This window comes from Ammodytes marinus, assembly GCF_949987685.1.
Source record: "Ammodytes marinus genome assembly, chromosome: 7".
In the NCBI taxonomy this organism is placed as follows: Eukaryota; Metazoa; Chordata; class Actinopteri; order Uranoscopiformes; family Ammodytidae; genus Ammodytes; species Ammodytes marinus.
Window position 1 is genome coordinate 29,220,844 of NC_137211.1, and position 13,002 is coordinate 29,233,845.

A 13,002-nucleotide genomic window follows, 5' to 3' on the forward strand; every position below is an offset into this window, starting at 1 on the left:
GTTTGTGATAAGCCCAGATAAAGCCGTTTTTCAGCAGGGAAATTAGGATTCGGAAGACGCTCAAAGAGAAATGGCCAGGCTTCCAGCGAGTCTAGAGTAGTACAGCAGGAATTAATCCTAAATGAGGGGGGGAATGTGAGCGTTGATGGGAGACAGAGTTTGACAGTTATTACTATTACTCCAGTCCGCCGGGCTGTTCCAGTCATTATTTCAGGCCAGACCTTGTGACAGGCACCGGGCCATAGCTCCTCGCTTTCTCTCCCTTCTCTCCACAATGAGATGCCCTGAAGGAAGTGAGGGAACATGCGCCCAGATCATTAACTTAAGACCACTAAACCACTCACATTTTAATCCATCTGCTTGGAGTGGTCCAAATGAACCCAGCAGGGCTTACTACTACTAACTGCTGTGTTCTGTTCAGCTGCTTACCAAGGCCAAACAGTGCTCGGAAAAAAAGAATTGCACTCGCGTATCAGATCTAAGAATCAGAATGTGAAGATTTAATTTTTTGGGAGAACAGACTTTGTTCCCTTTTAAAATACTGAAGGGGAAAACCATTGGTAGATGTTTGACTTGCTTTTGAGAGAGTAACAGCGTAGAAAAAGACTAAATACAGTAGTTGCTCAGGACAGAGAGTCATTTCTTAGCCATGCTACCAGCTTGGTTTTATGGATGTACAGTAAATGTTGCTTGGTTGGTCCACCCCTCTGCTCACTGATTGGAGTTTCTCCACAAATGGATTGGATTGCCGTGAGTGTTTGCACGAAGGTCCACAGACCACAGATGATTCTATATATTTGGTGCTACCCTGAGTTTTCCTCTTGCTGTAGGTTGATATTTTACTGAGTAAAATGCCATAACAGTTCATACACACTACATTTCATCTGCTCCACACAGGATGAATCGTTACCACTTTGGCTATGAGATGTGTTGTCCTCCAGCAGAATTACACGGTTTTGATCTACACTATACTTTGATTTATGACCAAATATATGCAAAACTAATCATATTCCCATCAGCATCAGATGTATTTCATTATTTACTGCTAATGAGCAGATTAAAAAAGTGATGACACACCAACCTGAGATCGCTAATACCTACTTTTTTATTTTCTTTCCTTATAACAATCCTACAGTCTTAGCAAGTCCCTCCCTAGTGAACTGCAACATCTATGCACATCATACAACAAGGGATTTTTGGTCCATAAAACATCTCTTTACATATATCTTATCCATACAGTCGCAAATGTACAGTATGTTGTGATGTTACTTTGACGTTAATATAAAACATCCAAAGCTCTGTCAAACTTGATTTCTGGAGGTATGCATCTGATCCGCACATTCAATCTGACTTGACATTTTACTAATTCAGGGAGCAGTGTCTATGTACTCAACCACTACAACATAGCACACATGTATTCTGTCAAAGAAGAAACATTTATGCATATCAAGTCGATGTGCGGGGCTGAATACACATTCCTCTAAATAAATGTAGTATTAAAGTAGGATATTAACCTTAATGTTCAGCTATATTGCCTTCAGATTTGAAATGAATGTTGTGAAATCACACCATTTAAATGGTGGCTGGAGGGCAGAAAGGACCCGCTGCATTATCAACAGGCAAAACACTCTAATGAGTTTAGGTTCCCGGCAGCAGAACAAGTACACAACAGAACAGAACAGTATACAGCATGAGGAAAGCATAACCACCATAGATAAACCACAATAGAACACTGTGTCACTGTTTACTACACAAAGATTGGATTTTTGTTTCTGTATTACTATTTGTATTTAGCAAAGTGAAACAATAAACGACAAAAAAATTAAATGTGTATACAACTGCTTGGGCTCCAGAACGCATCTGCTGTTTAAAATGAATAAGTCTGGGGGCTGAAACACACCTCTCTATCCCTGCGTTCCAAATCACGTAGCCTACTTTTTTCTTTTTACTACACTACATACTAAAGTACAGAAGAGTATTAGGGCCACGTGAGAGAGAAAAAAAAAATCAGATAATTAAGATTATTTTTTCATCATGTCGAGAAACGTCGCAAATCATCCTAAATCTTTTTTCTGGCATACTAAATAGTAGGTAAGTATGGGTATTGGAATGCAGGCCATGGTATATGTAAAGCTGGGCCTCAAGTCTGACTGTGGCCGAAAACCCACATGGCAACCATTAGACATGCAAACCTCATGGCCACTAGCCTCTCTGGGCTGCTAGGGCCGATCCATCAGTCTGTAGAAGGATAGCACTGTTGGCTCAAACTGACAGGGTAAGACTCACTGTGGGCCCAACGCATGGGGAGATTGATGCACTTCTCCAGTGGGGTGAGAGCTGACATTCATTTTAATTAAGATGGGGAAAAATATATTGTCTCTGTCGCATGCATGCGCTATCCTCCATTGCCTTATGCTGAACTTCTCATTGTGGGAAAGGATAAAAAAAGAGGGGGGGGGGGGTCTCCAGGGACGAATGACCTCCGGGATAGGTTACAAGTATGCTAAATATAGCACTAGCAAATCCCCCATGACATTACAGTGCTTAAGATGTTTGATTAACATTTACTTAACATTTGTATGACATTTAATTTGAATTTTCTATTTTTCATATTATTAAGCTTGTGGTTTGGAGCACAAATACACAATAATTAGAAAAACAAAACAAATAAGGGGGCGCCCTTAGCTCAGTTGGTAGGGCGTCCCCCCCATGGGCCTCGGCCAGCAGCGGACCCGGGTTCAATTCCAGCCCGCGGCCGTTCTCTGCATGTAACTCCCCTCTCTGCCCCATTTCAACTCTGTCTCTACACTATCAATAAAGCATAAAAATGCCAAAAAAAATTATCTTAAAAAAAAAATATATATAGGGGTGAGTGGCCTAAATTGTGCCACTTTTTACTCAAAGTGACTTTAAAGTGAGGCTTTGACAGTAAAGTATCCAACTCAAATATATACATATATTTCAGGGTGTTGTGCATCCCTGGCAATAAAAACTTTGGATCTGGAATAAACTGTTGAAGAAATATAGCTTTCGGAAAAAAAGTTGTCTTGTGGCACAACTTGCCCCCGGTGTGGTGTAAATTGTGCCATTGGAGAAAATACCATGGGGTAAATTGTGCCATTGATATATATATCAATTATTTAAGGTTTATTTAAAGTAAATAAAGTAAATATTTTACAAAGATTGAAGGTCAATTTTCTTAAACAAGGCCTAGCAGATCTAGGTGGGTTTGCCTGCAAAGCTAACAATGACAAAGTCACCATCATCATCTTTCTGGCCATCTGAACTCTTATCTTGTCAGTGGTGTCGTTAAGTGGAATTGAGATGTCAGTCTCTTCTGAGCTACTGTAGACAATCACTTTCTTTTGGTGACCAGCGTATACAGCCATGCCAATGGCACAACTCTCAGAAATGTACTTTGCACTAGCTGCTCCGCTCTTGTAGAACCAACTGCCACCTGGCATATTCCCTCTCCATTTCTGCCTTTAAATCAAGGCTCAAAACCCATCTGTACACCCTATCTTACCTCTGCAATACTATCTTTGTTCATATGTGGATGTCTGGGCTTTATGTCTTTTATTTTGGTTATTGTTATTTTACCTTAATTTTTTACCTACTGAATGCACTATGTAAAGCACTTTGGACAGTGCAAACTGTGTGCTTTTATAAATACATTTTACCTACTTACTTACTTACTTACTTACTTACTTACTTACTTACTTACTTACTTACTTACTTATAACTCACCTAGGCCCTCTGGCACAAATCACATCAAAAAACCTTGATCAAGGAAATTTTACTTTTACTTTTACAAAAAACTGTTTTTTTTAGCTTAAATTTGCTTATATCTTATTCCATGTTTCTCCCTTCTTTACAGGATGAGTTTAATGGATGGCTCTTCTTAAATATGTGGCCACATTTCCAATTTCTTCTATGGTTTTCTAGAAACAAGGGGTGGCACAACTTGCCCACCGGCACAATTTAGGCCACTCTCCCCTATATATATATATATATATATATATATATATAGTTCAAACATAGATAGAATGCTTTTGCAGTTACCTTTTCCTAATCTCTAACCTTGTAATCTCAAAAAATCCAGCCCTTTATACCGTATATTCCAATGGCAATATAATATAGAATAACAGATAGCGTGCCTGTACTTTTGGTCTTCATACAGCAGATACTTTTTTAATTGAAACTCTTGTTGAAAAGGTACCAAGAGGAACTTTTAAATATTTCTGAAACAGTCTCAGTTTTCCTCTGATAATCATATATTACGTGTCACAGCAAACAAGACCATCAGTGAAAAGAATGCAATTTTTATAGTTTTTTCTTAATGCCTTTGTCATGGGTATACGCTGACCCAGGAACAACAGCTGGCGTAGTAAAACACTACCACTTTTGTCCAAAGGGGGGCGCAAGAATGAACACCAACTGAAAGTTCCTCGAAAGCACTTTAAAATTCATCTTAATTCATGTCAGATCAGAACCAAACAAACATATGAATAGTCCACACCAGAAGGAGGACTATGTGGTCACATGTCATGTAAAGTTAGTAGTCAAGGAAAAACCAAGACCAAAAGAGGGTTTGGCGAGTTCAGGGGATTTCGGGAGGTGGGGGGGGGGCTACCAAGAGCTTTTCATTCAGCAAACATAATTAAAGCCTGCAGGGGCCCACACACTAACCGTGCTATACACACACACACACACACACACAAACAAACACAGAAACAGCCACTTAAGGAAAAAAACAGGAAAAAAACACACAACAATATATACGGCATGTACCTGTCGGGTGAGCCAATTAAAATCCAAACAAGAGTCTCTGTGGCGCAGAGGAGAAGCTGTACACCTTTAATAAAGCCAGCCGCTAGCCATGTCACTGCTTCCACACACTGTGTATCTTCCTTCCCTTGGCAGTGACATCTGAGACGGAGCAAGCAGCAAATAGATCATTAAGAGAGTGGTATTTTTTATATACTATATCTCCCACTTAAGTAAAGCTTTGCCCCCCAAAACACTAAACACAACACATGCTCGCGTAAGATTCTGAACCGCAATCACTATCAAGAGTCAAAAATATGTACGTATCTGGTAGATTACAGTTGGATTTCCAATATGCGACTGAAGGATGTTAATTAACACATTCAAAAGAATGACCTCACCTCTTTCAAAGTTACAGTGCCAACTGTAACTGTTAAAGCACCTCAGACAGGCATTTTTCAAGTTTTGGATTTATCCACATTTAAAGCTGAAGTGTTTAAACAATTCATGGACGCATCTTGATCAACTTTGTTTCAACTCTTTTGGCAATGGCTTGAATGACACCTACATCCATTTATATGAAAAAAAGTTACGCACTAAAGCTTTAAGAAGTGTGTATATGGGTGTAGTGAGAGGGATATTTGGTATATAAAGGGATATACATGTCGCTGGTGTTTTCCTTTTCTTTTCTTTTTTTTACCTTCCAAAACCAAACATTGTAGAGCAGAGGTGTAAAAGATAGTTTTTTTTAATGTTGTGTTCATGCTTAGCCTGGCCAGCTAACTAACTTAACACCAACACAGCATCACTCTCCTGGTGTAGTAATGCTTACAGCTAGTTACAGGTAACGTTAAAAAAGCAGTGTTCAGGACCAGCACATCCCCTATGTAGTATACCCCCACTGTGTAGGAGCCCCCTTGGATCCAACTGTATTAGAGAATAGCACATCATTTTAGTGGTTCTGTCATGTACTGAGCCATACAAATAAATATATAAATAAAACTATTTCACTGGAAACAATAAACATTCAACCTAATATTAGCTTATTTAACAAGCTAGTTACATAAGAAACAGGATGCAAGCCAAGAGCTATAATTTCAGCCAATAGACTTGACAGTCGTCAGCTAGTAATGGGAAGCCTGTCTGAAACTGTTAGGAAGCAGGCAGGGCTTAGCAAACAGTCAGCTGTGGGCACTTGTCAATGAATGAGTATAAACATATAGATGCTTCTTACAGCAACAAATACAAACTCCCCAAAATGTACATTTCACACATAGTGAAACATATAGTCAGTGCTGTTTGTCCCCCATCTGGCAGCATCTGAAGCCCTCCTGCATCCACACTATTCACGCTTTACTTTAGTACTACCTTGGTCAATGATTGACTCCTTTATGATTTTCTCTACTTATGACATCTATTGCAGGATGTCCGTCCTGGGAGAGGGATCCCTTACTCTGTCAACTCTCCCTGAGGTTTCTCAATTTTTCAATCCCGGTAAAGGGTTTTTACTGGGAGTTTTTTCTCAGCCGAGCTAAGGGACTAAGGGCAGGGTGTCGTACTGTATGGAATGTAAAGCCCACTGAGGCAAATGTCTATTTGTGATATTGGGCTATACAAATAAAACTGATTTGATTTGATTTTGAATAAAGGCCAGAGCCACAATTTGAAGTTACATACAAGTACCAAACATTAGTAGGATCCAAGCAAGCCATTATTTCCAAAATATCCATTAGTTAAGTACAAAATCTAAGAGAGGTAGATGCTCATTAGGGTTGGTGAATAACTCAAGGCTATGACTATAAAACACAACTGCCATTATAAAAAAGAAATGTCCATATATATTGTATTTTGCCTTTACATTATGTCTCCACGTTTGCATATTCTTATATTCTTTATACTGTGAACATATGTACTCTTTAGTCAGTATTTTGCAGAATCCTGTCCTCTTTTTGTACAGCAGTTTTCATTTTTAAAAGAGGAATATTCTACATACTCTTCATTGTAAATGTCCATATCATATTTAAGAATCTTTAAGATTACTTATTTCATTTTCTCTTTTGCTAAAATGCACAAATATAAAGCCACACTGGTATGAACCAAAATAAGCAAATCTCTAGTCAGTGAAAATCTATGCAAAATCATGTTTGCTAAGAAGCCCTCCAGCCCTGAATGCAGTATTTAGCCACATGCCTGACCTTGATGTCTGCTATTTGTAGCAGGATGTGTTTCAGTGCTGGAAAAATCTCTGTCTAGTCAACCTTTTATAATGTGTCCAAAATGCAATATCCCCACGGGTTTCTACATCCCCCGCACTCATCAGTCTCATTTATATGGAAATCATTCTCTGTCGCCCCTCTGACAGCTGACAGATGTTTTTGGGTTTGTACTTCTCAATCAAACCATAGACCAAAAAAAAAAACAAGTCGACAATGGGCGAGTGCTGCCCAATGTGTTTTACCAGAAGCGACCCACCACAATAAAACATCTTAAAACAGATCTTATATCGGACGGGCTTATTGATGACTGTGCTTTCCTCGGAGCTGGAATGTTCATTTTATATATATATATCGTAGGAGGAGAAATGGTAATACTGACAAATGCAGTCTTGCGTATGCATATATCCAGATGAGAGGCTCTGGTAAAAAGGGCAAAGCAGTGAGCATTGTCGAAAGGTCACGCATTAACGGGTAACGCTTCCCCCCCCAGACGCTATGCAATCGACCGTGCCACTCACCAAGCCTAGTCGGGGTCAAAGGTGATGACGGTATGAACATAGAACACGGACGGACGGTGCATTCATTACTGCTTTCTCACACGGAGAAACCATTTTCTTTACATGACACGTATAGCAACTGTCCACGTCCTCTCCTTGGTAAGTTTGCTGTGTAGTGTTACAGCTTCGGGAGAGTTGCCAATTAACTGTTCCAAGGAATGTGATTCACGTCTGACAGTCTCCACCAGAAGTGTTAACTGTGGTTAGCGAGTGGTATGAAGCCAAGTATATCTTCTCTACAATACCCCCCCCCCCCCCACCTACCCTCTCGTCTATCCATCTATGTGCTTTGCTTCCATCCTGTACTGAGGGCTGTGACCCAACCAGCCAGTCACTCATTCTTCTTCTAAGTGTTTTGGATGACTGCAGCTGTCACGCCTCCATGAGAAATTGTTTCCTGGCAAAGCGACAAAGCAAGAGCCGGGGCCAGCAGCACCCTCCTGCCATTAGCGATGAGCTAGTGTTTGTCAGCAGAAGGGGCGGCAAGACAACAGCCAGACCCATCCGCTTGCATTAGGGTTGTGTATGCGACTGTCTCGCGGCGGCTCAATTGATTAGCAGTGAGGCGCTAACGGTGGATACTGGCGTAAAAAGTAGCTGAATGCCATACTTGAGTAAAAAATATGTCCTTTACAAGTTACTAGAAACCTATTAGTAATACCAGAGTAAAAGTACCAAGGTATCTGATTTTAAAAAGGTATTTATGTATGAGGAGTATTTCCCTTAAACATTTTCAATACACAGCCTGCACATCCAAGTGCCTTAAAGTGCACATATTGTAAGTATTTCTCATCACATTGCACATTTCAATTTAACTTAACTTATCTACTTTTTACTTTCTATTCAATTGTATACATACTGTGTTATATTGTACAAGCAATTCCTTTGCACTACTTAGTATTTAGAATGTATCTAATGTTAATATTGTTTAGGTTGTGTTTATCTTATTCTACTCTATATGTTTTTATTTTTTTATTGTTCCTATTGCACCGTGACAAACGCCATTTCGATTCTGATGTACGTCTTGCATATATCAGAACTGACAATAAAAAAAACTTTCACTTTGAAAGCCAATAGCCAATTAATTGTTGTAGGTGTTAGGTATATAGCCTACAATATCTTATAAACTCATATGTTATATGTGAAAAAACCTTAAGTGGTAAAGTAACTAGTAACTTCAGTTATCACATAAATGTAATGGAGTGAAAAAAGTACAATACTTTCCACTGAATTGTAGTGGAAGTACAAAGTATGAAGTACAATGACAATTACATATATTCAATTCAATATTACATTAACAAATGCCTCAAACTTGTACTTAACTAAGCGAGTAAATGTACTTAGTTTACATGACACACTCTGACGGTGGATATGAAGAGGCAGCGATGGTCAAGCAGAATGTCAAAGTCAAACGTCAAAGTCAAAAGTACTTCTATAGAATATTTAAAAACAACATGAGTTGACCAAAGTGCTGTACAAGATACAATACAAAATAACATATAAGATACATGAAGAAAAAAGTTGTGAGTGTCAAAGTCTTAACTTGTGTTAAAGGCCAATGCAACAAAAGTGAATCTGAGGCCAGAGTTGTCTGTGGCAAAGTTGCGGCTAAGCTAAAGTGGTTCTGACAGACTACAATTAGGAGAGCAGTCGTTGCCTTGTGTCAGCTGTCAGTGACCCGGGTATTATCACAGTGAGTAAATCATGTACTGTGGAATGCATCCATTGAACACTTTTAGAGTGGGTAACTGAATGAACAATATGCTATGGAGGATACCACATTTCCATTTCTCTAATAGAGGAATATGTGCCAAGGAGCTGAGAACGGAGTGATGACATCAATGCTCTTGTGACTCGATCATCATTTCTTCACAGTTGGTAAATGGACAGTGTTCAAGGATGCTGTCTGGCATTGGATGATGTGAATGGCCAGAGTTCTTCTCAAGCTGTTCACCCACTGAAGGAGTCCTTAGACATATGCACTTATATATTATTTTCATAAATCATCAAATCATTGCTGTCCATCACTCAATAGGCAGCAAAGTGATTTGGAAAAGGTTTAGTTTGTGTGGACACGGGAGGACAGAGTTCCTGTGTGTGTGTGTGTGTGTGCGTGTGCGTGCGTGCAGTTGATCGAGGTCATGTTGACCATCGTCACTGAAATGCTGTCTGACACAATGGAGCCCTCTTGACGATGGAGGGAATAGAGAAAGGAAGAGAAATATCCAAACAGCAAAAAAAAGACAGGAAGCGGACACGAGAAAGAAAAATTGATTATTTAAAGTCAGTTGACTCTCCACACGCTCTCGGAGAAAAAGAGCCTATCAGACACATTCACAGTTCCTCTCGTCTCCCCAGTCTCCTTAATTTAGAATTGTTATCTACCATCCCTCTGACTGCCGCTAAGGAGCATGAAAGAAGTCTGCTCAAAGGCTCTGAGAGAGAGAGAGAAGAGAGAGAGAGAGAAGAGAGAGAGAGAGAGAGTGAGGGGGAGAGAGAGAGCGAGGGGGAGAGACGCAACACAAAAAGAAAGAGCAACTCAATCATAACTGAAACTCAAAAAAACACACCAAAATGGACAAAATGACGACATCGCGTCATTTTCTTTCCTCATGACCAAATGCAATGGGGCCAGAGCATTTTTTTTTTAAAGAGGCCATCCTCCTTCTTCTTTGTCTTGCAGAGAGAAGCAGACTGGCTTTTTCAACACAGCGTGGATGAGACATGTAGGCAGACTCCGAGCACCGATTGATTGCCTCTGGATTGCAAGCGCTTGTGTTTTTAGGAGGGGAGGGATTTCAACAAAATTGTTTTGCTCTTTTAACCCACCTTAGACCCCCTAAGACTACATCAAAAGACATAATTCTATTTAATGAGAGGAATGCACAATGGTAAGGCAGCACTGCTTGATCCTGCCCCTTCACTCATCCACAAAGCAGAAGATGCTTCCTCTCAAGAGTCACTACACAGCACCATCTAGTGGCAATGAATGGATACATACAGGCAGAGTAACATGGGGACATGATAGAAAAACAGGTTCAGTGCTTGATTTTGAGGGTATCAGAACTTCACGGAGTCAATGTGTCAGTCATACTCTCTTTCTCTCTCTCTCTCTCTCTCTCTCTCTCTCTCTCTCTCTCTCTCTCTCTCTCTCTCTCTCTCTCTCTCTCTCTCTCTCTCTCTCTCTCTCTCTCTCTCTCTCTCTCTCTCTCTCTCTCTCAGTGTATGCAGACACCTCTCTGTCAACAGCCATAATCAAAGTCTTGACAACATTTAGTTTTTGACTGAATGTGGCCAAGATTAAAAGGTCAAAGCTTCTAGAGCCGTTCCTCCCAAGAAAATAACTGTAACGCATTGATCTTTAGCAGGTTTAACCACAAGGGCCTTACAACAAAAAAAATCTGACATGAACCTTTACATGTGTAGTTCAACGAGGAGTGGTGTGGAGTTGTGTGACGTGTTGTGGACAGAGTACAGCTGCTAGGCCCTGAAGGCACACACCTCAGCACACCAACAGCTAGAACACTTCAAAAAGCCTCATCACACCTCTAGACAGCTGTGACACCGTGCATCACACCGTCCTGTCACGCTGTCTTGACACGGATGCAGGGAAGATTTTAGCACTCGTCTGACAATAGAGCATGCAGCCCTTTTGCGAGGATGCAAAGTGAGTGTCTGTGGGTGATATTTAGGGTGTCATGGGCTGCTGACGTCTTTAGAAGGCAAAGCGTGATCTCTAAAAATCCTCATCAACAATGGCAGGCTCTGGATGAACACTCACAAATACTGTAACATTTGTGTGTGTGTGTGCACATCATGCACACACACACACACACACACGAAATGAAACCGAAATGACTACACACCTGCTAAATACATCTCTCACTTCATCAAAGATTCATGCCTGAGATGGGAAAAGGAGGTGACAAACCAAAACAACAGATTTTGACTCGTTATTTCTGGGATCATTTCTCTCAACTTGAGGGAACTTTTTTTAATTAAAAGACAAATAAGGTGTATCTCGTTGGGAACATTGATGTTCTTGATGTTCAATCCTCGGCAATCTATTAGATTATAGGTGAAGTAAGCGATTTATTTATATAAGTGTTGAATCGCTCTTTATTCGTACAGTGATCACTTATCTCTCTTTGCCGATCTCTCAGTCACTCACACTGCATGTAATCGGCAAATACACTTTTTGGGGATCCCACTACTGATAACCAATCAGAAGAGAGAATGCTACAAACCGGCCCCCGTCTCACTGCCGGTGCACTTGCAGAATGACAGATGGGTGAATGTGACTACAATGGCGGAGCAGGTAAAATCCTTCCAAGTCTGTTTTGATGGTTTTTATCACGCTTACAGATCTGAGATGATGCTAGATAACTTGCTTCTTGAAGACTGCAGTGCATTAATGTGGTGACATGAGGGAGGGGACTTCTAACTGCAGTCACTGACAGGAAGTTAGCTAAACTGACCAATTTATGGAACCTTTAAAAGAGAAGTAGATATATTGGACTACTGGTAGGCACCATACCAGAGTTATGGAAGTGTCCAAAATAGGGTTCATCATTTGTTGAACATGAATGTTCTCAACGTTTTCAGGGCTATCTGCCCATTAGATGTTGATCTAGGTGAAGATATTGGCCCTATGGTGGCACAACAAGGAAAGTTCAGTCATCCACACAGTGAGCTTCATACTGAAGGGTAGATTTAACCTCTATTAAAGATTCCATGGAATTCTTGCCATAAGTTGTGTGGAAATGGTCTGAACTAAGGAATCACACTACAACTGCTAAGACCAATGGCCAGCTCCAAAAGAAATAGAGTTTAGACAGTCTCAACACTGGTGTACTCTTAATTGGCTAGGGTAAGGGTGCTTTGCATTGCCCAGTCCGTATATACTTTGCAAAACAAACAAAGACACAGCCAGCTTTCCCCATAGAGACTGTTCATAGATGTGACGATGGTAAGAGCCCCAAGCATGCTGGAAACACTCTGCTTGTGCCTTTTGTGTCCTTCCTTCCCACTGTGTTCAATGCTAAACTGCACCAATCGTCTCTGTGCAGTGGCAGTTTGCAGTCAGTAAAGAGACTGGCACAGTGAAACCTGAAACAAGTTTTCTGAATAATGACCTCAGATATATTTGCTAGGGCTGAAAAATGTATTGAAAATGTATCGTTACCGTGAATGTTGATATATTGTGGTTTAAGTATCGCAAAGACTGATTGAACCGCAATAAATGGTCGCCAATTATATATATGTATATATTTTTTTTAAATCATTAAGTTATATTGAAAGTCCCAAACTATCATAATGACAAATATATTTAAAGTATTAGACCAACACACCCCAATACTAGCCTGGCACCGCCCGCCTACCTACTTCCGCTCAATTTTCATTTCCCTTCAGTAGTCAGTCTGGGTACGCAGTATATTCACAGGTTTTCTCCGGACAGATTT

The 13,002-nt window shown here is 40.3% G+C and overlaps 1 protein-coding gene across 1 annotated transcript in view; it reads right to left on the reverse strand.

Moving 5' to 3' along the window:
- Positions 1–13,002, reverse strand: part of nphp4 (nephronophthisis 4) — a gene marked incomplete at both ends in the record, with an annotated part of 214,761 nt that overhangs the window by 120,156 nt on the left and 81,603 nt on the right. The gene's annotated exons all lie outside the window — the stretch shown is intronic.